The 27456-nt window shown below is 38.5% G+C and overlaps 1 long non-coding RNA gene across 2 annotated transcripts in view; it reads right to left on the reverse strand.

Moving 5' to 3' along the window:
• Window positions 1-13291: 13291 nt before the first annotated feature.
• LOC131403836 (uncharacterized) overlaps window positions 13292-27456 on the reverse strand; it is a 39773-nt gene continuing 25608 nt past the window's right edge. The window contains exons 3-5 of one of the 2 annotated variants that reach the window (XR_009219558.1): window positions 26203-26295; window positions 14381-14417; window positions 13292-13306 (exon numbers count right to left, since the gene is read on the reverse strand). This is a non-coding gene — a long non-coding RNA (uncharacterized LOC131403836). Of the gene's footprint in view, window positions 13307-14380; window positions 14418-26136; window positions 26296-27456 lie in introns of those variants that run through there. The other variant, XR_009219557.1, reaches the window with a different exon arrangement.

Here is a 27456-nt window from a genome sequence, read left to right on the forward strand (position 1 = left end):
TGCTGGAGGCTCAGACAAGTCTGAAATGTACCACCTCCCGGGGGCCAGTCTTAAGGGGCCACGCCCACCTTTTCATGAGCTTTTCCTCCAGGAGCTCTACCGGGTTCTCACAGTGAAGATTGGAGAAAAATCCTATTTTGAAACATTTTGAAACACACCAGAGCATTCTGTTCTTCTTAAGAAGGCCTGCCCTGTGACCTCAATTCTCTGATGCGTCTAAGAAGAATTGCTGATGTTCAGTTTTTTCAGCTTCTTGCTTGTGATGCTGGAGTGATGACTTCCAAGCTCTTTACGTGCTGCACCGGAAAACGTGAGCCCTTTACAAGTCTTTTGATGGACATGTTTTTAGTTCTCTTGGGTAAATACCTAGAAGTGGAATTGCTTAATGAAGATTTTTAGTGTTCCTTTTTTTGGCAATGCATAATTATGACTATACTTAAGTATTGTATTTCAATTTTTTCTTGAAATCCACCAAGTAAATATGAATGTATAATTGGGCAATCGTTCTTAAAAAAACTACATTATCGTAGCATATCATTGTTTTGTTGTCAGCTTTGAGATGTGCTGCTAGAAATTGAATATTGAAGAGAGAAGGTCTCACCAAGGAACTTTATTGATTGTTTTTCTTTTTTTATGCTTTATCAAGAAGCCTCTTGTCTGTCCTTGGGTGATAGGCTAGTCATCAGTGAAGGTTGGAATGTATTCCTTTTCCTACCTGCCCCTCCATACCTATCCTTCTGACAAGGGCAGAGAAGTCTTAGCGTTCTAAGATCTGGGCATTGACTGTGGGAGTTTCAAGTGAGTTACCAGGAGCAGAGACTGGACCCACCTAGCAGCTCAGCCCAGGGCTGATGACCAGGTCAGGGTACCCCACCACCTGGGTATGAGTGCAGCATCTTCCCTAAACACCACATGGGGATATTCCTGGGACCCTGATAAAGCTCTAGGGAATAACTGAGAACTCAGGGGACTGGGGGAGGGCCTCAGTCACCCATGATTTAGGGATAGAATTGGAGCCTATCTTTTTTTTTTTTTTTTTGGTGAGGAAGATTGGCCCTGAGCGAACATCTGCCAATCCTCCTCTTTTTTTTTGCTGAGGAAGACTGGCCCCGGCCTAACATCCACACCCATCTTCCTCTACTTTATGTGGGATGCCGCCACAGCATGGCATGACAAGCGGTACGTCGGTGCACACCCAGGATCCGAACCGGTGAACCCTGGGCCACTGCAGCAGAGCGCACGCACCTAACCGCTTGCGCCACCAGGCTGGCCCCTGGAGCCTATCTTTGTATCCCAAGCTAGTGACAAAGGGCATTTATGCCTGTTACATAACTAGTACTGATAAATGAAACAAATGTAGCAAATTATTTATATTAGAAAAGTTAACATATTAATATTATTCAAGTTATCCTTTTATATCCTTTATATCACTTTTACTTGTTTTTGTTCTACTATTTTTATAACAAGAGTATAGATCTGAGTGTCTTTGGGAATAATTTTGAATGTTAATTAATGGGAACTTTTATATTTTGCAGTTATGTTTATAAAATAATTTAAAATTTTAATGTAAGCAAAAATAAGTATATTCTGGATCATCTGATTGATCATTTATATCTGGGAATGGCCCTGTGATTTCTGTGGAGTGTGCATTTATTTTTATGACTTATGTTTTACCCAGTAACGGCCAAATGACATCACGATGTGCTGTATGGATGAAATTTTCACAGTAGTTTAAATTGGGAAAAGTGACTGGAGAATTGTCTTCTTACGTGTGTGATCGTATCATATTAACATTGCAAAAAATCGTATTGTAAAAATCTCTAATTTATTTACCCACCACTTGGAGAATTCTCTTTGTACTAAGAGTAATAATAAATATACAAAAGACTTTTTAATTAAATAGAGATTTTTACTTTTTAGTGTTGAATGTCAGCACTAGGTAATTGATTGATTCATCAAAAAATGATTGATAGTTTGAAAGAAATACACTATTTAAAAATAAGAGAGCACAGAGGATTTTTAGGGCAGTGAAAATAATCTGTATGATATCACAATGATGGATATATGTCATTATACATCTGTCTAAACCCATAGAATGTGCAACACCAAGAGTGAACCTTAAGGTAAACTATGGACTTTGGGTGATTATGATGTGTCATGTAGGTTCATCTTTTCAGTAAAAAATGTACCATTCTGGGGTGTAGTGGTTAAGTGTGCACGCTCCACTGTGGCGGCCTGGGGTTTGGATCCCGGGCGCACACCGATGCACTGCTTGTCAAGCCGTGCTATGGCAGCGTCCCATATAAAGTAGAGGAAGATGGGCACAGATGTTAGCCCAGGGCCAGTCTCTCTCAGCAAAAAGAGGAGGATTGGCGACAGATGTTAGCTCAGGGCTAATCTTCCTCACACACACACAAAAAAAAACAAAGTACCATTCAGGTGAGAGAGGTTGATAATGGGGGAGGCTATGAATATGTGGGGGACGAGGTATATGAGAAATCTCTGTACCTCCCTCTCAGTTTTGTTGTAAACCTAAAACTGGTCTAAAAAAATAAAGTCTTTAAAAAATTTAAAACTTCCCCCTGCAAAAAATGACAATAATAACTCAAATGAGGGATCATCATGCTTAAAATCAAAAGAATCAAGTTGAGCATTAGTTATCTATTGCTGCATAACAAATTACCACAACCACAGCAGCTTTAAACAACCCACATTTATTATCTAACAGTTTCTGTGGGTCAGGAGTCTGAGCAGGTCTTTGATGTGTCCTCTGCTTAGGGTTTCACAAGGCTTTAGTCAATGCTTCTGCTTGACTACGTCTCATCTGGAGGCTTGACTGGGGAAGAGTTCATTTCCAGGCTCGCTCAGGTTGCTCACAGAGTTCATTTACTTGCAGTTGTAAGAGTCACGGCAACTTGTTTCTTTAAAGCCAGCAGTAGAGAGAGAGAGTCTCTGGCAAGATGGAATCCTATATGACATACTGTAACTGTGGTAGTGATGTCCCAGCACCTTTGCCGTATTCTTTTGGTTAGAAGAGAGTCACAGGTCCCACACTCAAGGGAAGGGGATTATACAAGGGTGTAATACCAGGAGGCGGGTATCTGAGGCCACCTACAAGTCTGTCCGTCCCACAATAAATGAAGTGTAAAACTTGCAAATAATCTATTAACCCCAACAAGTGTCATTTATGTTCAGCAAAGCAATATCATCTTTCATAAAACTAATATAATTAATAAAGTTTTTTTTTTTGTGATGAAGATCAGCCCTGTGCTAACATCTGCCAATCCTCCTCTTTTTTTGCTGAGGAAGACTGGCCCTGGGCTAACATCCGTGCCCATCTTCCTCCACTTTATATGGGACGCCGCCACAGCATGGCTTGCCAAGCGGTGCGTCTGTGCGTGCCCGGGATCCGAACTGGCGAACCCCGGGCCACTGCAGTGGAGTGCGCGCACTTAACCGCTTGCGCCACCGGGCGGGCCCCTAAGATAGTTTTATCACTGGTAATACATGAGAATTTTTCTTCTTTAAAGAGAGATCTGTGTATTACTTAATCTAACCTGAAGAAACACTGTTTTCTTCAGAAGAAAAAGTTCTGTTACTGGGATAATCTATATAGTTATTCTTTAAATTAGCACCTATATAAAAATATTAGTTTTCTAGGGCTGCTGTAACAAAGTATGAACAAACTTGGTGGCTTAAAACAACAGATTTATTCTTTCAAAGTTCTGGAGGCTAGAAATCTGAAAGCGAGGGCCATGCTCCCTCTGAAGGCTCTAGGGTAGGATCTTTCCTAGATTTTGGTGGTTGCTGGAAATCCTTGGCATCCCTTGGCTTGTAGGGGCATCACTCCAATCTCTGCCTCTGTTGTCACCTGGCATTCTCCCTGTATGTTTCTGTGTGTCTTCTTTTCTTATAAGGACACTGGTCATATTGGATTATAGGGCTGATCTCTACTCCAGTATGACATAAGTTTCACTTAATTACACCTGCAACAACCTTGTTTCCAAATAAGGTCACATTCTGAGGTGCTGAGAAGGATATGAATATTAGGGGGACACTATTCTACTCAGACAACCCCTATAGTTTAGTAGTACTGGCACCACACGGTAGACCATTTCTGAAATAACTCTCAATGATCCCCACCTCCTGCTGTTCACCCCTTGTATGATCCCCTCATCTTTTGTGTGAACTGGATCTAGTGGCTTTCTTCTAACAAATAGAACAGACAAAAGAGGTGTCACTTTGAGATTAGGTTGTAAAAGTCTGTGATTTCGATCTTTCTTGCAGACTCTCCCTTTGGCTCTTCTTACTCGCTTGCTCTGATAAAGCAAGCTGTCATGTGGTGAGCTACCCTATGGAGATGCCTGCATGATAAAGAGCTGAAGACGGCATCTGGCCAACAGTCAGTGAGCAACTGAGGCCCTTAATCCGAGAGCTGGAGAGGACTAAATTCTGCCAACAGCCCCTCTCGAGCTTAGAAATAGTTCCACCACCAGTCATGTTTTAAGGTGACTGCAGACCCAGTTGACAGCTTGATTGCCTTCCAAGGTGATACTTGTGAGAGATCCAGAGCTGAAGGATCCAGCTAAGCTGTGCCTCGATTCCTGATTTGCAGAAATAGTGAGATAATACTGTTATATGGCACTCAATTTTGGGGTAATTTGTTACACTTCAATAGCTAACTAATATTCACCATTTCTTCTGTATCATTCTCAACAAATACAATAAAACTTGAGGCTACGTTTTACATTTTCTTTTATTTAAAAAAGTCAAGCAAGTACGGTCTAGTGTAGCTTAATATAGCATATCACTAACAGTGTCACTGTAAGCTTTCTATGGATGATTTAATAATAGATGAAATTCTTGCCTGTTATGAACTCTGAAGAAATTCCCAGGGATTTGATCATTAAGGTTTAATTAGAGTTGATGGGATTAATTATTATAGTCATATCAACAACATAATTGTGCTGTGTGTTTGCTTTTAACTGAAGTGCTGGTGTTTTTGTTCTGGACATCTGAAATAAATGGAAATTTATTTCAGTTTGGCCGTTTAGATTAGTTGAGTATTGGGCCAGCCCCATGGCTTAGCGGTTAAGTGCGCGCGCTCCGCTGCTGGCGGCCTGGGTTCGGATCCCGGGTGCGCACCGACGCACCGCTTCTCCGGCCATGCTGAGGCCGCGTCCCACATACAGCAACTAGAAGGATGTGCAACTATGACATACAACTATCTACTGGGGCTTTGGGGGAAAAATAAATAAATAAATAAAAATTAGATTAGTTGAGTATGGTTTTATTATTGTCTTCTGGTGGTTGGGTTTCTAATGAAACAATTAGCCATTCGACATACCACTCTTCTGTTTCTGTTTATTCTGAAAGAACCAGAAAAGCTAATTTTTTTAGCCAAGAAAAATTTTTTTTCTGTTTTCAATCCAAAGGCTACATAAACCTGCAATATAAAGCCTTGGGAAAAGGAGAATTGGATATAAATGAGTTCCATTTTGATTGTCTTCAATTATTCCATTGATATTAATACCTTTGAATGTAAAGACAATGGTAATGAATCTAGTGGTACACTAGGATGTTGAAAATAATTTTAAAGAAATTTCATTATAATTTTCCATTAATTGAATCATTAAAACTCTGTGCCATCAATTTTCCCTTTAAGTAATAAAGCATTGATTATTTAATTTTGAAAAATTTTAAGCATTTCTTTGGCCAATTAACCCAGATTTTTATGAATAATTTATTCAGAACATCTCTTTAAATAAGTGTCTGTAGCATTATTAGTTGAATTACTTCGTTTAATATTGAACTTGAATAGATTCTCAACCCATGGGTTGAGGTCCAAATATAAATGGACTTAGGAGAAGTCTTGTAGAATCGGGAGGAGAAAACTGAGAAGGATTCCTTGAATTTATATGGTGAGTTTTCTTTTAATTCAAAGCATTTTTTAACCTATCTAATCTTTTGTGAGACAGGTATTAATATGCAACTGGTTTATTATTACAACAAATTAATATAAGAACTAGAACTAAACAGCTGACATGACCCAACCCAAAATTGGTTGTGCCCATAATGGCAATTATCACATTTTTTCATCCTATTAGAGCCTTCCCAAGAGCTCCTATGACCTTCAATGTCATATTTCAATTTTATACCCATTGCAACAAAATAAATAAAATGTTGTTCCATTAATATTTATAATTTCTTTGAGACTGAATATTCTAGATATTTTAATTGCAATCAAATGGAAATTTCAGTGACACTACAGAAATAAGCTAATATTATATCCTATAGGTATATTATTTTTATATATAAAAAATAGGCCAATTTTTAATTTTCTGTTAAGTGTAATGCCCAAATAATAGTTATTACCTGTATTGCTTCTGTAAGCAAAGACAGACTAATCTCATTGGCCAAGTTGATTCATATGCCTATTCTCAGAGGTGAAGTGGTTGGGGGACTGGTAAGATGAGACCCACTCCTATCACAAGGACTGAAAGGGGTTAGGGGAGATCCTCCAAAGGAAGGTTGGGCTGCTGTGAGCAGGAGTGGAGAGGCAGTCAGGCAAGAACAATAGATCTCTACTGCAGGGCAGTAGAGGTTTACGTGCCTCTCGTATCAGGAAACAGGAAACGGGGCTGCAGATATAGAAACACAAAGACACTTGCTGAACATGCTGTTAAAGCCTCAGTGTGGGGAGTGGCAGGAAGCTGGCTGTGAGACTGACGACGGGAGAGCGGCTGTTGCGACGGGACAGTTCATCTTAATCAAAGACGAAAGCGAATTCGCCACATCAAGACCCCGCGTGTCAGTAACACATCTATCAATGTACAGAAGATGTCACATCCGACTGAAAGCAACTGAAGTTACATTACACCTCTTAAGAAATAAAAGCGGAGGGCGGGCTATTCCATGTTGAAATCACACCCACAATTATTCATTACTTAGATAATAACGACACATTTAGAACTTGTTCAGAGAGCAATTAACAAGCTGACTGTTCAGCCACATCCTAATCTATTTTATATAATGTGAATAAAACTAGTCAAACAGAAAAATTGATTAAGTGGGAAGCTCCTTTCTTCTCAGTTCTATTATGGTATTTATATGAATAAGTGGCTAAGAGGGTATAAAGCATCTGTATAGGAGTGTGTGTGTGTGTGTGTGTGTGTGTGTATCCATTATTGGTCTAGTTTTGTGATATATGTACTTCCATAATTAATAAAAATAAATAGAACTAAATATGAGCACAATTATAAATCTCATATATGTAATAGCACACTGAATAGTTGTTAAAGACTTTAAAATTTATAAGGAATGATTCATTTAAGAGATTCAAGAATAGTTTAATCAGCAGTTTGGATTGGTTGAGTGCCATAAAGAAGCAAAACATATCAAAATAGAGGCTGGCCCGGTGGCGCAGTGGTTAAGTGTGCACTCTCCGCTTCGGTGGCACGGGGTTTGCAGGTTCAGATCCGGGGCGTGCACTGAAGTGTTGCTTGTCAAGCCATGCTGTGGCGGCATCCCATATAAAGTAGAGGAAGATGGGCATGGATGTTAGCCCAAGGCCAATCTTCCTCAGCAAAAAGAGGAGGATTGGCATTGGATGCTAGCTCAGGGCCAGTCTTCCTCACACACACACACACACAAAATTAAAATAAGTTTTTTCCACTATCTTTTGCTTTAATTTTTTTAAAGCAAAAATATTGACTGCAAATATAGAAAACAGCGTCTACTAAAAGACTAGGGGAATTGTGAAATTTGGTACATGTTAATTTCCTGCCAATTTTCAGAATTATGTTCCTGAATTTTAATGGGCACGACAGAACTGGATTTGGTAAGATCAAGGTCTTATAGAAATTTGGAAATCAACAGAAATTTGATAAATGTTGCAGAATATAACAAAATATACATACAAATATAAAAATTATAATAAAAGGTTAAAAAGCATCTGCTTTCAAAGCAAACCATGGTGAAAAACCTGCACCAACAGATAATTCTTTTCCTGGATCATTTTCTTCAAGAAGCTTGCTGTGATGTTTTGATTTGTTGTGGCAGGTTCTTTCCTAAGTTTTTAAATCAAGCTCACTGCACCTCTAGTCAAAGTACGTTGATCTGTTACCTACCACGTCCTGGGCATATTACATACATTTCCCAAAGAAGCGAGAAGAATTCAGACCTGCCTAACTCCAAACCCCATTTATAGTTTCTCAATCTGCTGTGATGCCTCACCTGTCACACATGTTGTGGGGTGTCATGGTTGTACCGCCCTGTTCCTGATGATACTCTGTTCACTCCTCCCTATCATGCATAGGGCCCCCATGGATCACTTTCAGCCACCTGATCTCTGGCCCCCTACATGGTTCCCAAAACTACAACATGAATCATGCTTCCTAATACTGAATCACCCTGGCTCCTTTAGTCTCACAGGAATCAGAAAACCTGTGTTAGTATTTCAGTTCTCTCATACTCGCTATGTGATCTTGGACAAATGGCTTAAGCTGTTAGTGCCTCAATCTTCATTCTTTTAATTCTTTTTTTTTTTATTGTGGTAACATTGGTTTATAACATTGTATAAATTTAAGGTGTATATCATTATACTTCTATTTCTGCATAGATTACATTATGTTCACCACCCAAATACTAATTATAATCCATCACCACACATATGTGCTCAATCCTCATTCTTTATTTCTCTCATTCACCCATGAGATTCTCTGACCCCTTCTCCCAGCTTTGTGGAATTTCTGATGATACCAATGAATTTGAACTCATTTTAAATTATCATGTATTTTCTGTCATTTTGTAATTCTTGTGTATTAGGTATGACTTTGCTCTGCAATTCTTGGGGAACAATAGACAACATTCTTTTTTTTTTTTTTTTTTACAACTTGAATGTGGATTTGAGCCCCCTACTTTTAGTCTAATATTTTTTTTTGTAGGGGATTGGTAGACAACTACCTCTCTTTAGGGTTGTGCAAATATTCGAGTGCGTGAAAAACGGAAGAAGACCCTGGTCCTTAGTCCATTGTGTTGGTTTTCATTTAATATTCCTTCTATCAAGTGCTGCTGTTGGAAAGAGCTGCTTCTCTACCATTATTCAGGCATGCTGCTCCAGAAGGACTCAGATGCCTTCACACAGGTTTTCTGTACTGACTTCAGGCTTCGTCACAGAGACTCTTTTCTCTGTGATGAAGAATCTCAGGACTTAGAGGCCAGGCTTCCACAGATGTCCAAAGGCTTTCAGTCCTCCCTAGTATCTGCCATTAGGACCGAGGGTTTGTGAATGTGCACCAGATATGAAAACCATAAAGTCCTCCTGTGCCTTCACTAGTCTCTCAGAAGCTATTCTTTCTTTTCTAGGATGAGCAATTTTCTAAAATTACTCCAAGCACAGCCTTCTTCCCCTCTCCCCACTGGGATTACTCAACCTAGTAACCACAGGTGCTTTGAGTCCCAAACAAAAGCCTAAAAAGGAGTTGTCTCCTGGATGCCAGACAATCTCCGTTTCTGCCTCTGAAACCCAAAGCTGTGAACAAGCCTGAACACTAAAGGAAATGGGAGTACAATGCTGGAAGTCCCTATTTCTAAGGGTCTGGGTAACTGTAATGAAATTAAAGTTGCATTTCCTGTGAGAGTCTCATAGAGGAGTGGGAATAAGACAGAAATTATTATCTCAATAAATTTTCCTGTAACATTGTTCTTCATGTATATTTTAGAAGGGTGTCAACTTAAAAATCTGGAGCAGGGATGGTGAATGCATGACTTTTGCAGCCACTGCTTTCTGTCTCATCTATGGCTGACATAGCTAATTAATCATTTCTACCAATGGTCTACACTTGCTTGTTAATTCTCAACATAATGGGTAAGACAGCCAGTACTAATGAATTTGAATCAGAAATTGAGATTCAAATACGCTTACCATCTGTTCCCTAAAGATTGTATAATGTGGAAAATTCTGGAATGTAACTATGATGCCAATGGGGTGGAGTGGAGTGGAAAGATGAAGGGTGGGGGAGAAGGAGAGAAGATTCAGAGAGGTCATATGGAGCAAGTACTCCATGGGAGCCCACCTTGAACCTGGAATTTGCTCTTTAGCCTTTGTTGTGAGCACCTGTGAATTGTGAGTCCATTCAAGAACAACCAGGTTTTGTGAGACAGATACATTCTAAAGAAACTGATTTATTAATCTCACAAATCACTTGGTTAAAAACGAAATTGCTAGATGAGAAGTCTGGAAAATACATGTTTAGTGGTCTACCTATTCTTTTACTGCAACAGAGACTTCATGTGAAATAAAATTAATATCAGAAAGTTAATAAAAATATTTAAAGAAAATAAAAAAGAGATGGATATTCCTAAAGCATAATGCCTTCAGGATAAGATAGTGTCATGGACCCATCTCTAAAATAGGAACATATGTGATGAACAGACCAGTGAACTAATGTTGTGGAAGGCTGGTATATTAGGGTTCTCCAGAGAAACAGAACCAATGGGTCATATATATAAAAAATAGATTAATGATGAGAAATTGGCTCACGTGATTACAGAGGCTGACAAGTCCCAAGATCTGCAGGGTGATCAGCAAGCTGGAGACCCGGGAGAGCTGATGCTGTAGTTCCAGTCTGAGGCTGAGGCCGGCAGGCGTTAGACCCAGGAAGAGCCGATGTTTCAGTTCGAGTCTGAAGGCGGGAAAAAGTTGAAGCCCAGCTTGAAGGCAGTCAGGTAGAGGAATTGTCTCTTCCCAGGGGAGGGTCATCATTTTTGTTCTCAGGCCTTCAACAGATTGGATGAGCCTGGCCCACTCACATTGGGGAGGGCAATGTGCTTTACTCAGACCAATTTAAATGTTAATCTCACCCCAGAACACTCACAGAAACTCCCAGAATAATGTTTGACCAAATATCTGGGCACCCAGTAGCCCAGTCAATTTGACACATAAAGTTAACCATCACACCTAGGAACTCTGTTTCCTGAAAGGGCTGAACTAGAGACAAAGGAATTTTTACCTTTTGGGTCTAGTTTTTAAAAATGTCATACAGACTGCAGGTTATTTTTTTTTTGTATTTATTTTTTTGTTTCCCTGAAAGGATTTTAATAGACTATTAAAATGCTAGATAAAATGCTATTAAAATGCTAGATTCACTAACATTACAATTACAAATGTTATTTCAGTGTGTTACTTATCCAGATAACTAATACTAATTTAATAAAAGCATATTCAATTCTAGTTCAGAAGATGACATTATCTAACCTAATTCCAAGAGGCAGCCTATTCAAAGCCTACAAACACCATTGCATTAATCATAGGTTTGCAACTTATTTACTTTATCCCATGTACATCTATCTAATTGATGTTATTTAATGTGTGTCAGAAATCCACACACAGACACTTGTATACACTCATTTAAATCTTGCAGTGAATTTTAAAGTAAAATTCCCCTGTAGAATTTTCCATGTATCTGTATTACTCCTTTATGACCATTTTTTCTTTTCTCCAATTTATTTGAATGTCAATTGAAAACTAACGTCAAGTACTTGGTAAGCATGACTAAGAGTTTTGGCTCTTTTTCCCCTTTATTTTCTAATGTGAAAGACAAGCAGCTGAGAGAAAACAGAACCAAATTTGGTTGGTGCTGATACCAAATTTCAACTATTTATACTCCACAGCTACCAACTAAACTTACTTTTAAGAAAATATTAACAACCTTAGCCACAATCTAAATTTGATTGTATCAGCAAACCTCATAAACTCTGAAATCACAACTAATTATAACAAGAGTTAAATCTAGTTTAGTGGGCATGTGAACATATAAAATAACAAAAATCACAAGATAACCGTTACTTTTTCCAATTCATTTCTGGAAAATGCATTATAAACACATTGCTTTTTCCCACAGGAACCTAAAATTGCAATTGCATTCCTGCTCAGTTACTCACCATCAAATAAGTCAAGATTGTAACTAGCAACATATTATAAAAGCAAAGATAAAATGATAAGCCTACAATAAACTTATTAATCAAATTATTTTATAAGTGCAATAAAATTAGAAAAATGTCTTCTCTGTATTTTTTGAGATTCTGCTCAAAAAATTCTACTCAACTTTAAAATGTTGGTAAGTCATTTAAAATTTAAAACACACACACACACCACACTAGAGTGGTCAAAGGAAACATATATACAACCCTATTGGGTGTCATTTTGTAACTTTCCTTGCAGTTCAACCTTCGACTTGAAAAAACAAACTGATACTGAACAAAGTTAAATAACTTGTCGAACATTACACAGCAAGTCAGAGTAAGAGTTGGGACTAAAATTCAGTCCTTCTAAATTTAGCTAATGTTCCTTCTATGTCAGGAAGGGAACACTTAGAGATACACTTTAAAAAATGGGTAAGACTGTGAGAAGAGAGAGCGTTCTGGGCTGAAGGAACCCCCAGAGCAGGGCCTCACGTATCGTGCAATCAGTGAAACCAGGCGATTTCTGAAATGTGGCAGGAAAATGAACTTGAGCTTATGAATGAGCAGAACCAACCATTCATTTGCTTTCCACAGGCGGTGCCGCAGAAGAGGAGCAAGACAGGTTAAGGGCGATGAATTATGACCGCTGCTCACGACTCCTGCTGCGTGGTCTTTGTAATTCATTTATTCAAATGCATTTGTTTAATAGCTGCTATATTCTACATACTGTGGGGAATATCAATGTAAAGACATGTTTTCTGACATTCAGAAATGGAAAAAACATAAAAAGTAAAGTTAACACACATTTGATATAGATAGAATCAAGATGCTAACTACAACAGCAACAAAACAGTTTACCAGTAATGTTGATCGCCTTCTTAGAATGTAGCTGGGCTTTGGGGACTGATTGGAATGGAGCAGGCAGCTTAAAAACTGTCCCGTGAAGTTTTACTGCTGGCTTGTTTCTGATCAATTTCCTTGTAGCAAGTAGAGACATTTTAAATTATGCTGTTAACCTTACTGTATGCTTGATATTATGTTTGTCGATTTAAAATTTAGACAGTGCAGCATTTAAACACTTAAAGGCATCATTGAGCACTTCAGTCATGGTGGGTGGAAGAGAGTTCCCATCTTACTCTTCTTCTCTTTGTTCTATCATTAGGCCTCTTCTCTACACTCACTTCAACCATGATGGACAGCTTTGAAAGGGAAATATTCAAAGAGGATTTGTTCAAGGGGAGACAGGCAGCCCCCCTAAGTCATATACAAACCGTGGCACAACACAGGACTTTCTTTAGCATAGCTGAGAGGTCTTCCTGCTGCTTTTCTTTCCCTCCTGAGCCTGGAGAAGATTTGTTAGACCTACCTTCTCTGGAAACCATAGACTAGACTAATTAGGTAAAGGTTATGGGAAATGAAGTTCAGGTGTCAATTAGGCAGACTTGAATAAGCAAAGTCTTGATTGTATTGGACAAAAAAGAAAATTGTGTCTGGTACTGTTTCCCAGTTGACAATTAAAATTATTCACATTTTCCACTATATCTTCCAAACACCCTCTATTTTTAACAAGAGGAATTTTTCTTTTTCTATTTTTAACAGGCTTTTCTACTATAATAGACCCTACTTCATAATTACTGAGTTTGTGCTACTATCTATTCATGTATTGGTTTTAGATAAACATAGACATACAGTAATTATCTTTTTTTAGGTAAATGACTAATAGTTCCATTTATGTTTTCTGATATATGAGAAATGTTGATTTTCTCTGATGCAAATCCTAGGTTTGCATGTGAATTGACCACATGCCGTATCCTTTTGTACATACGTAATACTGAAGTGTCCTCATTAGATGATCTTTTCTCTGTCTGGGATTAATATAACATAGTGATTTGAATCCTGGCTCTGCCTCTTGCTAGCTGTGACCTTAGGCCAGTTACTTAACATCCACGTGCCTCAATTTCTCCAATTAAAAATGGGGATGATATGTGCAACTATGACATCCAACTATCTACTGGGGCTTTGGGGAAAAAAATGAGGAGGATTGGCAATAGATGTTAGCTGAGAGCTGGTCTTCCTCAGCAAAAAGAGGAGGATTAGCATGGATGTTAGCTCAGGGCTGATCTTCCTCACAAAAAAAAAAAAAATGGGGATGATAGTAATAACAATTTCTCATAAATTTTTATAGGAATTAAGTGAGTTAACATTATAAAACATCTAAACAGTGCCAGACACATAAGTGCCATATGCATGTTTGTTAAATAAATAAAATACTTTTCCCTATTTTACATGTATATGCAAATACCTTTCTAACTCCAAATTTCTTTTCAACTAATAGACTATTTACCTTCTTTTCCTTCTCTTCTTCTTCCCACTATTCTCATATTAGGCTTTAGAGGAGAATAAAATAAGAAATTACCTGGAAAGATTGGCCTGTGTGTGCCACCTTTTCAAACCTGAAAATACAGATCGTATCAGCATACTTTGGAAGTATGTAACAGAAAATTCAGTTCAATCCCACTAGTTTAAATTGGCTCACAAAGTAACATAGAAAGGCAGGATGGGTTTCAGGGCTGGCTTAACACCATGAGTACAACTCCTTTTCTTTGCAGTTTCCTTGGTTTTGTTCCTTCTAGAGTGATGGGATTTCCTTAGGCTGATTTGCCTCTTGGTGGTAAAATGCCTTTTAGAGGTTCTAGGCTCCATATAATGGAGAAGATGCAAGTATTCTATTTTGCTTCTAAAAGCTAAGAAGCTTCTTATCAGAAACATCCAGAAAACCCTCCTTCATGACTCATTGGTCCTTATTAGGTTACAAGCTAATTCCTGAACCAATTTTTGAGGCTAGGGGACTACCACAAACTAATTGGATTAGCTGAACCAATCTCTAGCATGGGGAATGGGATTACTTTTAGATAAGTAAGGCCCAACTCTGGTGCCGGGGTCCATCAAATTTCTTTTAAAAACATTGGTAATTGGGGCCAGCCCTGTGGCTTGGTGGTTAGGTGCGCACACTCTGCTGCTGGCGGCCTGGATTCAGATCCCTGGCGAGCACGGACACACCGCTTGTCAGGCCATGCTGTGGCGGCATCCCATATAAAGAGGAGGAAGATGGGCACAGATGTTAGCTCAGGGCTGGTCTTCCTCAGCAAAAGAGGAGGATTGGCATGGATGTTAGCTCAGGGCCGTCCTTCCTCAGACACACACAAACACAATAAATAAATAAATAAATAAATTTAAAAACATTGGTGATGGTGCGAGGAGTAGATGCCTAAGCAAGAGTGGGATTGTGTTAGAAAAGAGGAAGGAGGAATAGATACCGTGTAGACACCCATGGTGTCTACTACACAGGTTATGTTCTCTAGAGGAGGAGATTAGAAATGCATCAGTGTCAGTAACAGATGTTGAAACGAGGAAACAGTTGTGGCTAGTGCATCTTCAAATTCCATCAAGTGGTCTTTTAACTTATACACATCTTTTTTGGGATTTGGTTATTAAGAACCAGGCATAATCAAGACAACATAATTAACCTTGTCTGTCCATGGTGCTGACTTTGGCATCAGAGCTACACAAATCTAACTGTAGTTTCTGGGTTTATTTTTTCAAAAAATTTAATCACAGTTTTGAGTGTTTTTATGTTAAAATAATTTTAAACTTGTAGAAAATTTGCAAGAATAGTACAATGAACTTTTTTTCTCTGAACCATTTGAAAGCAAGTTACTGACATAATGCCCATTACGCTCCAATACTTAATGTGTAATTGCAAAAGCAAGGACATGCTCCCACCTAAATACCATATAATCATCAAAATCAGGAAATTAACATTGCTACATTACTTCTAGATGGTTGCCTACCCCCTCATGTTTTGGCAGTTGTCCCAATAATATGCTTTATAGCAAAAAGATCCAGTCAAGGACCACATGTTGCATTTAATTGTCATTTCTTTTTAATCTCCTTCAATCTTGAATCTCAGTCATCCTTGACTTTCATGACCTTTACAGGCCAATTATTTGGTAGAATACTCCTCAATTTGGGTAGGTCTGATGTTTCCTTAGATTCAGATTATGTTATGTGGCAGGAATATCACAGAAACACAGAAGCGATGGTGTGTTCTTTTTATTGCATCCTATCAGGTGGTCTATGATTTTAATTTGTTCCATCATTGGTGATATTCAGTTTGAATCTTTGATTGAGGTGGTCTCTATAAGGTTTGTCCATTCAAAAGTTACTTGATTCTCTTTATAATTAATAAGTATTTGGGGAGAGTTTCTATGCAGAGGGTAGATTAGACTTCAGGACTAGCTTAATGCCATAATTATCTTTTTCTTTTTGCAATTTCTCTGGTTCTTTTAATATGTAAATATCTTATTCTTTGTCAAACTTTCACCCATTAATTTTAGTATCCATTGATATATTTTGGCTGAATTAATGGTATTATTATGATAATGGTTGCTAAATATTTGATTTTTCTGATTTAAGCATTCCTTCTATATTTACTAGTTTCCATTATAGTATAAGATTCTCTTCTCCCTATTTATTTATTTATTTTTATTTATATGGATTCACAAACTCCTATTTTATAAAATGGGCTGTAATTTGTTATTATTTATTTTGATGCTCGCACTGTTCTTGATTTGGTCAGTGGAAGTTCCTTTATATTGGCTTCTGTGTCAGTTTGACGTGTCCTTTTCATTCACTGAGTACTTTATTACTTTCTGGCTCAAAAAGATGTTCCAGACTCATCTTGTACTTTCCCAACTCCAGCCCCAGAATCAGACATTTCTCTAATGGGTGCTGCTTCTTTTAATGGAGAATGGTTTTAGAAACCAAGATTTGATTGCTAGATGTGCTCATTGTTATTGGGGTATCACTGTTCCTGGGATCTTTCAGTAGTCAGAGTAGAGAAAATATTTAAGTACAAACCAATATTTTGTTTCTCAATTCAGCATACCCCAAATCTAATTTTAGCTTTGTTAGAAGGATAATTCTCTTAATCATGTAGAGGATATTGGAATAACACACAAAATGCTTCCATGAAATGTCCAACTATTATTTTCATTTTTTTTTTTTGTGGTGAGGAAGATTAGTCCTGAGCTAACATCTGTTGCCAATACTCTTCTTTTTGCTGAGGAAGATTGGCCCTGGGCTAACATCTGTGCCCATCTTCCTCTACTTTATATGGGATGCCACCACAACATGGCTTGATAAGCTGTGCATAGGTCCGCCCCTGGGATTCGAACCTGTGAACCCTGGGCTGTTGAAGCGGAGCGTACAAACTTAACCACTACACCACTGGGCCAGCCCCAACTACTATTATTTTCTAATGGCTGCTATAACAAATTACCAGAAACTTGGTGGTTTAAATAACGCAAATGTATTCTCTTACAGTTATGGAATCCAGAAGTACAAATCACTGGGCTAAGTCAAGATGTCGGCAGGGCTGATTCCTTCTGGAGGCTGTGGGGGGAGAATCTGTTTCCCTTTTCTAGAGGCCACCTGTATTCTTTGGCTCGTGGCCCATTCCTCCGTCTTCAAAGCTCATGCCTCTAATCTCTGCTTCCCTCTTCCAGTCTCTGCGTCTGGCTTGCTCTCTTTCTGCTCTGACTCCTCCTGCTTCACTCTTATTAGGACCCTTGTTGGCCTACCCAGATAATCGCCTCATCTCAAAATTCTTAATTTAATCACACCCACAAAGTTCCTTTTACCACGTAGGGTGGCATATTCACAAGTTCCAGGAATTAGGACATGAACGTCTTTGGAACCACTACCACACCAACACTCAGCTAATCAGTTTCAACTTTCTAACTACTTGTGTATAATAAATTTCACTTTTGAATTGCATTAATCAGGACACTTTCATTTGCAAGTGTTATTAAAAAAAACTCAATTTGGCTTAGACAAAAAAAGGGGCTTTATTGGTTCCCCTAAATGAAAGTCGCAGGGCTATGTTCCATAGACCCTGTTGTATCCAAGGGGTCAAAGATGTTGACAGGAATTTTTCTCTCCATCTTGCAGCTCTGCTTTCTTTTGTGTTTATTCTCAGCCCGGCTCTCATCTTCTGTGGGCAGGATGGCCTCTAGTAGCTCCTGGATTTATTCTTCCATTTTGGAACCCCAGGACATAGACAGATTTTTCCCCCTATAGTGTCAATAAAATCTAGTTAGTGAGTTTCATTGATCCAATTTTAATGGGACTCTGTAAATCAAAATGTTACCTGCTCTTACTGAAACTGCAACCATTTCGTATATTTTTAGTTTATTTACCACTTGATATATTATTAGCTTATTTGTTTATTTAAGGTTTGTCTCAACTTCTCCTCTTTTGCTCTATCCCCCTCCTTCTTTTTTCCTTCCCTTCTTTTTCAATATTCTCCTAATTTCAAAAAGAATCAGACAGTATACCTGTATAATTTTTGTTTTTTAAGTTTCTCTTTTAACATTTTTTACTTGTTTTTGGAGATAAAAATAATTTAGCAATAAAATATGATTGTAAGGTTTATTGCAGTTGATAATTTAATTATTTAATGACTTATTAATTAACTAATTTGTTAATTATTAAATTTAATAAATTAGTTTTTGTTAAAATTATTTTTATAAAAATGCATTTAAGTAAATTGTTTAAAAAGTCCATTTCTTATCGTGTGTTAGTGAACCCTGAGGTAAGAAAAAAATGCATGGTTGCTAAAGATATTTAGAAATAAAAATATATGAAAAATATGTTTATATTAAAGAGGTTAAAAGCATCATATGCTGTTAGCAGTTTCTGTGGTGTTGATTTCTTTGGTTTTTGTGTTGCTGTTTTCTTTTGTTTCTATAATTGAAATATTTATGATGTGTAAATAGATTTGGGCCACCTGCTGATTTGAATAAATTAGATATAGTATCTTTACTTCTAGCTCTTTTTCAGGATTTTCTAGTATCAAATATCCTATTTTTTAAAAAAATAATTTTATTTATTTATTCCCCCCCCAAAGCCCCAGTAGATAGTTGTATGTCACAGCTGCACATCCTTCTAGTTGCTGTATGTGGGACGCGGCCTCAGCATGGCCGGAGAAGCGGTGCGTCGGTGTGCGCCCAGGATCCGAACCCGGCCAGCAGCGGAGTGTGTGCACTTAACTGCTAAGCCACGGGGCTGGCCCCTCAAATATCCTATTTATTTTCAGGAATAAGCACATGTCAAATTCAAACAAACCCAAGCTTATGTGAGTAATAAAACACACATTTTTAAAACTCAACTTTTCATAAAGTAAGCTTTCTTAACCTCTTCTAATATTCTTTTTTTTTTAATTTCAAAATCTGTATTGAACTTTTAATTTAATTTAACCACACCTTTTAAGTGTTTTAATGCTTCTTTAATCAGAATCTTTACTCCTTTGAGGGAGAGGGAAAGAGAAATGGACACATAGATGGAGCTTAATCAATACCTTTAGACTGATTGATATGCATATTATAAAGCTGAAGTCTGTTACTTAACAATGCCTCTTTAATTGAAGATCCATAACAAGAACTTGCCTTTTTCCTATTGTGGATATCCAATTGTTATTTGACAGACTGTGACTGTCATACTTGATGCATTGTAGTCTACAGATGCTATTATATTTTGCCTAATAAAAATAACACTTTTCTTTTGGTTTAGTGTAGAATCATTATATTGAAATAGTGGGACACAGAGGGAGTGTGCAATCACGAGGCAGCTTAATTTTCATCTCCCATTATTCTATACTACTTTTTCTGTGGGGCCAATTCTCCTCTTGCTCCATGGATAAACTTAAAGCTGGTTTCATAACTTTTCAGGTTACTTTTTGGTCCTGCGGACAATCTCAGGTCATTCAAATATTTATTTGCATGAAATAGAATTTTTAAGTTCATTGAAGTTAAAGATTCTCCCCTTCTTTAGATTGGCCACCAGCTGTGGAAAGAGGGGCCTAGTTAGCGTCTTTATTTCTCCACAGAGTGCTTCTCCTCCTTCCCCACTCTTGAGGTTGCCTCTCACTCTTTTTCTAGAGTTGAAAGAGGTGTGGGGAAGGCAGATATATTTATGGACACTACTTGTCTGGCACTGATTTGTGTTGGTTTCCTCTGGCCATGGCAGATGTGTAAAGTCAACTTTTACTGGCAAAAGTGTTCTGTGTGCCCTTTGGAGAGCACTGCACCTTCCCTCCTCCATCATTGGAGATACTGCACCTACCTTTCCCTGATGCTGAGGAATACATTTTCTGGCTGACTGTGTATAGCTCCTCCTTTAATTCTTACGAATTTAGAGGGTTTACTCCCTGCTGGATTATCTCATGTAGGAAAGCAATCTTCTTGAGCAGGACAACACCCAGGCCAATTGTCTCTTGTGTCAGGTACACATCGACTACAATGGAACAATCTCTCTTGATTCAGTCTTCAGAGAGATAGGCCAGCCATGGTCAGCCACCAGGCCAGGCAGATTTATCAGGCGTGAGTCTGATGTCAGGCAGGTGTGATCTCCAAATTCCAGAGCAAATATCTCAAGCTTTCTGACTACGCCATCAATGCCCCTCTCCACAGGCTTCAGGGTGGTGTTAGTGCATGCATAGTGGGCCACAGCAACCTCCTTCCTCCTCCTAATCTCTTCTAATCTTTGCCTTCCCTTTTCTCTTCAATCTCATTTTTTTTTTTGGCTGGAGGTGACAGATTGGCTAAGGGGTCTGTGTGACCCCACATGATCCTGGGATGGGGGAGCAAAACAGTTTCTCAGATGCCTTATTTGCATATCCAAATCCTGCTTAGGATTTGATCCTGCTTTAACCTCCCTTTGGAATGTAGGACTGGTGCCATCTATTCTCCAAATCTGAGTTATCGAGTGCTATTTAAATCCTGTCACATTCAAAGAATCACTTACTAGTTACGAACATGATCCACTGCATTTTCCTGTTCAGGGGCCAGTTATTTGACAGCTGAAATGTGATGTGGGAAAATCTAAGTTATGATCGGGTTTTTTCTGCCTATTTGACTACTGAGTATTAAATTTTGTTTGTTTGTTTGTTTTGTTTTGTTTTGCTGAGGAAGATCAGCCCTGAGCTAACATCTGTTGCCAAGCCTCCTATTTTTGCTGAGGAAGATTGGCCCTGAGCTAACATCTGTGCCCATCTTCTTCCCTTTTATATGTGGGATGCCGCCACAGCCTGGCTTGGTAAGTGGTGAGTAGGTCCGCACTCGGGATCTGAACCCATGAACCCCGGGGCTGCTGAAGCGGAATGCGGGAACTTAACTCACCACCAGGCTGGCCCCCTGACTATTAAATTTTTGTTGCTCCAGTTCCTTCATTCATAATATTCCTACTTATCTCCTGGTGAGATTACAAGAATTATAGTAGTGTAAAGTGCCTGGAACTAATGTGGGGGAATCTAGTAGTTATCTGACATACATCCCATCATTTTTCTGCCAGGCAGCTATTATACAAGTGCTAACAAGTGATAATAATCTGTATCTTGTCAATGGAGAAATTGAGGCTAAAATGAATACTATTTTGGAATAACAGTGTATTAAACTTGGAATTTGGTTCCTAGAGCACTTACTTTCCAAAGTACCTACAAAAGATCTGTAGGAGAAGAGAAAGAATAGCTTCATCCTCGAGTAAATATTTTTTACATCAAGTAGTCTGCTCGAATTTTAAGGCATTTGCAAAATAAGTGCTTGATCAAGTTCATTCTGCTCAACAATTAGCCTTATTGGTACTGTGGTTTCATTCATCAACAGTTTGTAAATAACAACAAAAACAGCTTGTTTAAAAAATCTTAAAATGCACAATTGTTAGCAATATTTATTAATGGACTACTAGGAAGCTGCAAAGAAAAATTGTCATTTTAACCATTACTTGAGTGAAAGGGGCAAATAGAATTATCGATGTACACTTGACTCCAAGATCAAGATAATTGCTTTTAAAAAAAAATATCTAGGTTAATATGTTGTGAAATTTGTACATTATTATTTCTAGAATTTGTCATTTTGTATCAAACATTTACATCTGTATACCTTTTAAGTGAGCCATTGTAACTGTAGAAATTTTTCCTTAAAAAAATAGTCAGATAAGTATGATGTGTGTGTGTGAGTTATTGCATTATTTTTTTAGTATAAAAAACCAGAAGGCTAAATGTCCATGGCTAGAGATTGAATAATAACCAGAATTTATGATATGATAAATATATATAATACAATATTATACAACCACTAAAAAGTGATGTATATCTTTATTTATTCACACTTAAATTGCTTCTCAATATATTGTTAATTGGGGAAATGTCTACAATGGATGTGGATAATATTATTCCATTATTGTAAAAAATAATATGAATATTTTTATACATACCTAGAAAATTCTGGAAGCATATGCACTTAAATTTTTGTAGTGGTTGCTTCTGAGTGGTGGAGTTCATCTACATATATATTTCTTTAATTGGGACTGAGCATTATGCTAGGAACTGGGGATACAGTGTAGAAAAAGAGGAAATTGTTGCTCTCAGAGTTTATATTCTAGATACTAAACCGAATAAAAGTAAACTAATTAAAATTATTACAGACTGAGGCAGAGAGTATTTTATACAGGCAATAGCTGTATCTTATAAATTTTGATATGTTCTATTTTAATTATTTCACAATATTTTGTTATTTCTCTTTTGATGTATTCAGAACTGTGAGATATTGAGAACTGTGCTATTTAGTTTCCAAGTATTTGGGGATTTCCAGATATCTTTCTGTTATTGAATTCAAATTGAATTTCACTGTGGTCATAGAATATACTTTCTATAACTTGATTCACAGCTTTTTAAAATGATAAGTAGTAGATGGGAATTAATCCTATTGATTCAGCCTATTTTCTTCTTAAAACCTTCCCTAACTCTTCTGGCCTTCTTGCCAGCTTGCTTTCTTCTCTTAAATCATCAACAAATGTTTATTCTTTTCCCAGTGTTCATTCACCCAAGTAAATGGCTATATGTCCCTTTGGGGAAAGGCCTGGGAAAATCATCACCAGTATATAATGCAGGGTCTTCTTCCTAGGGGCCTGGCCATCTTTTCAGCCAATGGGTTCCAATTCTGATCCTGAAAATCAGCTCAGGTCTGGAAAATGAGCAAAAGATTGTAAATTTTTATTGGAGCAATCACCTTCAATGTGATGTGCTGTTCCTCCATTCTTGCTCCCCTCTCCCTAACATTAGAGACGTTAACAACACCTTGGTTGGCTGGCTGTCTATTTTGCTTTTTGGTTCACCATTCTCTATTTCCCCCCCACCCCAATGCCCCAGTAGATAGTTTGTATGTCATAGCTGCACATCCTTCTAGTTGCTGCATGTGGGACGTGGCCTCAGCATGGCTGGAGAAGAGGTGCGTCGGTGCGCGCTCGGATCCGAACCCGGGCCACCAGCAGCAGAGCGTGCGCACTTAACCGCTAAGCCACGGGGCTGGCCCTCAACCATTCTCTATTAACTGTCTCAACTCCTTGCAGGTCCAGTGGCCTTGGCTACCCCTCTGACCTTGCTGGTCCTCGTAGTAATTGTAGCCTTGTGGGTCCAGCAGTTGAGCATCACACCACCTGATCTCAATTACTTCAGGATCCCATCATCTCCTCAGATAAAACTAGCCCAGTTCCGTGAAGGTCTTTCCTGCCACCATACCTGGTCTGCGAGGAGAGCTGCCACTGAACTTTTCAGTGGTGCGGGCGCCCCTCTCACCAGCACATTCCTGATGGCCTTGGTGAACAGTGTGGACTCTGGGCCCTCCCATGGAACATAATCCTCTGGTAGTTCTTCTGCCCTCACATATTATTCCACTTCTCCCAGTGTCTCTATTCCTTTCTCTATTTTCTGCTAGAACAAATCAGGCATTTCCGCTTTGTTGACAGTGGCTGTCATTTTTTCCAGCCCTCTAAGAGTCATCCCAGCAGTGAATTGGCCTGGAGCCATTGCTAAGGTGCTAAATCCTGTGTCCCAAGAAAATGCCCCCATATCACTGAATTATTGCTTTTCCAGTCTTATAGTCTTCCTTCACTTGATCAAATACCTTCAAAACCCTGTGCTAGGAGTTCTCCCTTAGCTCCTGCTGGCAAATGCTGACTAATTCTTGCAACTCTTTAGGTATATCATCTCTTTCCTCTCTTATCTGATCCATTATGTATCCCATCCGGTTCTGCTGGGTTTTACCTCTGGTAGTTATCAGCCTGGTAGATCAAATAGGAAGTTCCTGAGAGGAGCACATAATGCTTTGTGAGGGAGAGGCCTCTGCAGCATGTTCTAGCAAGGCAGAAGTGATAGCTCTTATTAGGGAAGTGTGGACCACTTGTGTAAATCTGTAGGTCTCAGGGGTTGCAGAGTCAACATCCTCAGGGGCATCCATTCGGGATGTTTAAGGGCCTTAGGTTTTCCTACCAGGAAGCTGACTTTTACATAACACACCTGCCTTGGCTGAGCATTCCTACATCTCTGGGACTCTAAGACTAACAATTAAGTCTTTAGCTTACCGCTCAGCTATGTCTGTCTGCCCTTCTTCTATTTGAGATAAGGACATCCTGTGGGTTATTAGAGAGGACATAGTGCTTTCACATTTAACCCTTAACGGCTTGTTAACATCCCTTAGTCTCTCATTATCCTTCTGCAGTGTGTCAAAACAACTTGGCAATGACTAGGATCATTTTTCAAATGCCTATCATTGCACATGGCATAGCATTCTCCTCCACCGGGACATTTCCCCAGGTTTCTACAGTTGAAATTTTAACATTTGTGCTGCCACCTTGTGTCAAGGACAATCCGTGCCCACTCTACTAACCAGATGACATCCTATTCAACTGCCAGGTAGCAGGGTAACCAACCCAAATTTTGATCTTACTGCCTTTATCTTGGTTTACTCTTGGTACAGCTGAGCTTAGTTTGAGTCATCCAGGAAACAGACACCGAGATAGGGTTAAATGTAGAAGAAATTCATTAATTAGGGAAATGCCTGGCCTCCAGCATGGCCTCAATAAAACTGTGATGGTTTCAGAGCGCTGCTGGGGCCCTGAGTGAACTGACGCAGTTACACTGCCTGCAGGCAGAGATCTGAGAGGCCCATTCTCATGGCCATCGCGTATGCCAAATGCTAGAAGAAATAAGTTCTGGACATATTTTTATTTTGAAAGCTATACAAGTGATACTAATATATATGTCTAACTTAGATACAATGGTGAATAATGAAATGAAGAAGGTTCAAAGGTAGAAAAAAGTTAATCTTGGGTGACATCGATATTTTAGGGATGGTAAATTAGGAGTCACATGGAAAAAAAGAAGTGGCCAGAAAAGTCAGATCAAAACCAGAATAAAGTGGCCTCCAGCTATTTCTCTTCATCTCCATCACCCCCGGCCTATTTTCAACCATCATCGTCTTTACTTGAACTATTACAGTAGCCTCCTACGTGGCCTGTCCACACTATCCAACCTACCAATGTTTTCTCCTGACTGTAGCCAGGGTGGTCTTTAGTGAACTATTTGTATCACGTCCTTCCTCAGTTTTCATCCTTTCTGCTTAGGGTAAAATCTAAAGTCTTAAAAATGGTCTGCATTACCTAGTTTCTACCTACCTTTCCAGCTCACCTTCTGCTATGCTCACCCCTGCTATCTATATTCCAATCACAATAGCTATCCTTTAATTCTTTGATTCACTTCCCTTGTGCCCTGGAGTCTTTATATATGTTGTTGTTTTTGTCTTGAAAGCTTTCTTTTCCTTTTCCATTCCATCCTCCTCCAACACAAAAGCCAAGGAAGGAAAGAGTATCAATAAGACGACAGCAATCAATTTTTTGTCAAAACCAGCTCAAAAGTCCAGTCATTCAAAACTGAGAAATTCCCATTGGGATTATTGATAAAAATGTCACTGGTTAAGTGGGCAATAATTATTTCAATGGCATAGAAGAAGTAGAAGGCACAGGGGAGTGGGCTGAAGGATAAATAAGAGGTCAGAAAGTGGAGACAATTATTATAGACTGTCTTTGAGAAGGTTAACTGAGAAGAGATAGAATGGTGTCTATCTAAGTAGGACATAGGGTCAAGAAAAGTTTGGTTTATTCGTTTGGTATTTGAGAGACTTGGGATAGTCACATATATATATCAGAGGAAAAAATCCAGTAGAAATGGAGATATGAAGAGAAATAAGAATAGGGTATCATTGATTAAGTACAATTCCTGGGAAGTAGGATTGGATAGGATCTAAAATAAAGATGAAGGATTTGCCTTGGGAGAAAGGCACCTACCCTTTCTGTTACCAAATTTGCGAAGAATCAGCCCAGACTTGGATTTTTTTCATGTCTTCTCCCTCTTCTCCCTCTTAACAGGAATCCTGGCATCTGTCTAAGAGCAAAAGGTTTGGTTCAACATACAGGTGGCACAACTTTGGGAAAGTCACTTAATACTCTGAGGCATGATTTTCTCATTTCTCATTACTCTACACATGTTTTAGGGTAATTTTGATGACCACGTGAGTGGTCTTTTGATGTAAAAACTCTTTTGAGAGCTATATAAATAAAGGGCAATATTATGACCATTGTCACTTCAGATGAGGGGGAAACTCTTATTTGCATTTCCTAGATAATTGATTTCCTAGATAATTGATTACTTTTGCCACCTCTCTTGATGAAGGTCTTTCTTCATTCTTAATGGGAGAAACATAGTTAAGAGAGAATAGTTTATAGGTCTCTAGAAAAAAACTACAAATTTGTAATCTGTGTGTGGTACAGAGCAGTTGGGCAAAATTGGCCTTTATATATCCAATTTTCTCACTAATAACAATTGATAGTGGGAAAAGACAAGTTTACAGATTTTTTAAATAGACTGTATTTTTTGGAGCAAGAGTTCACAGTAAAAGTGATGAGAAGGTGTAGAGATTTTCCATGTATTCCTTGTCCTGACATATGCATAGCCTCTTCCATTATCAACATCCTCTACCAGAGTGGTGCATTTGTTACAATTGATGAACCTATATCAACACATCATTATCACGCAAAGTCCATAGTTTACATTAGGGTTCACTCTTGGTGTTGTACATGCTGTGGGTTTTGGCAAATGTATAATGACATGCATCCACCATTGTAGTATCACACTGAATAGTTTCACTCCTGTAAAAATCCTCTGTGCTCAGGTTTATGCATTTTATATATAACTTGCTGGCACAGTTGTATCCTTCCTAGCTTCATAAGATCTCTGCCAAAGATGTTCTTGAAAACATTCAAGATTTACACTGAACATAGCTTCTTTTGGAGGGCTGCACACCAGTTTTTGCAGGGCCAGCCCCAGCATACAACAAACCCTGAGTCTTGCAGATGGGAGAGGAAAACCCTTCACCGCCTCATCTCATTGGAATTGTCTCCTCATTTTAAATTTTTGTTTCTGAGTTCCATACTTGCCTAGCACTCCCTCTATTGACAGAATTCATGAATTTCACATTTTCCCTGGGTTTGATTTTTTTCAATGGCCTTGTCCTGTGATTCCTTCTACTTGTCCTAGGGATG

The sequence above is a fragment of the Diceros bicornis genome, unplaced genomic scaffold (assembly GCF_020826845.1).
Source record: "Diceros bicornis minor isolate mBicDic1 unplaced genomic scaffold, mDicBic1.mat.cur scaffold_92_ctg1, whole genome shotgun sequence".
Classification (NCBI taxonomy): domain Eukaryota; kingdom Metazoa; phylum Chordata; class Mammalia; order Perissodactyla; family Rhinocerotidae; genus Diceros; species Diceros bicornis.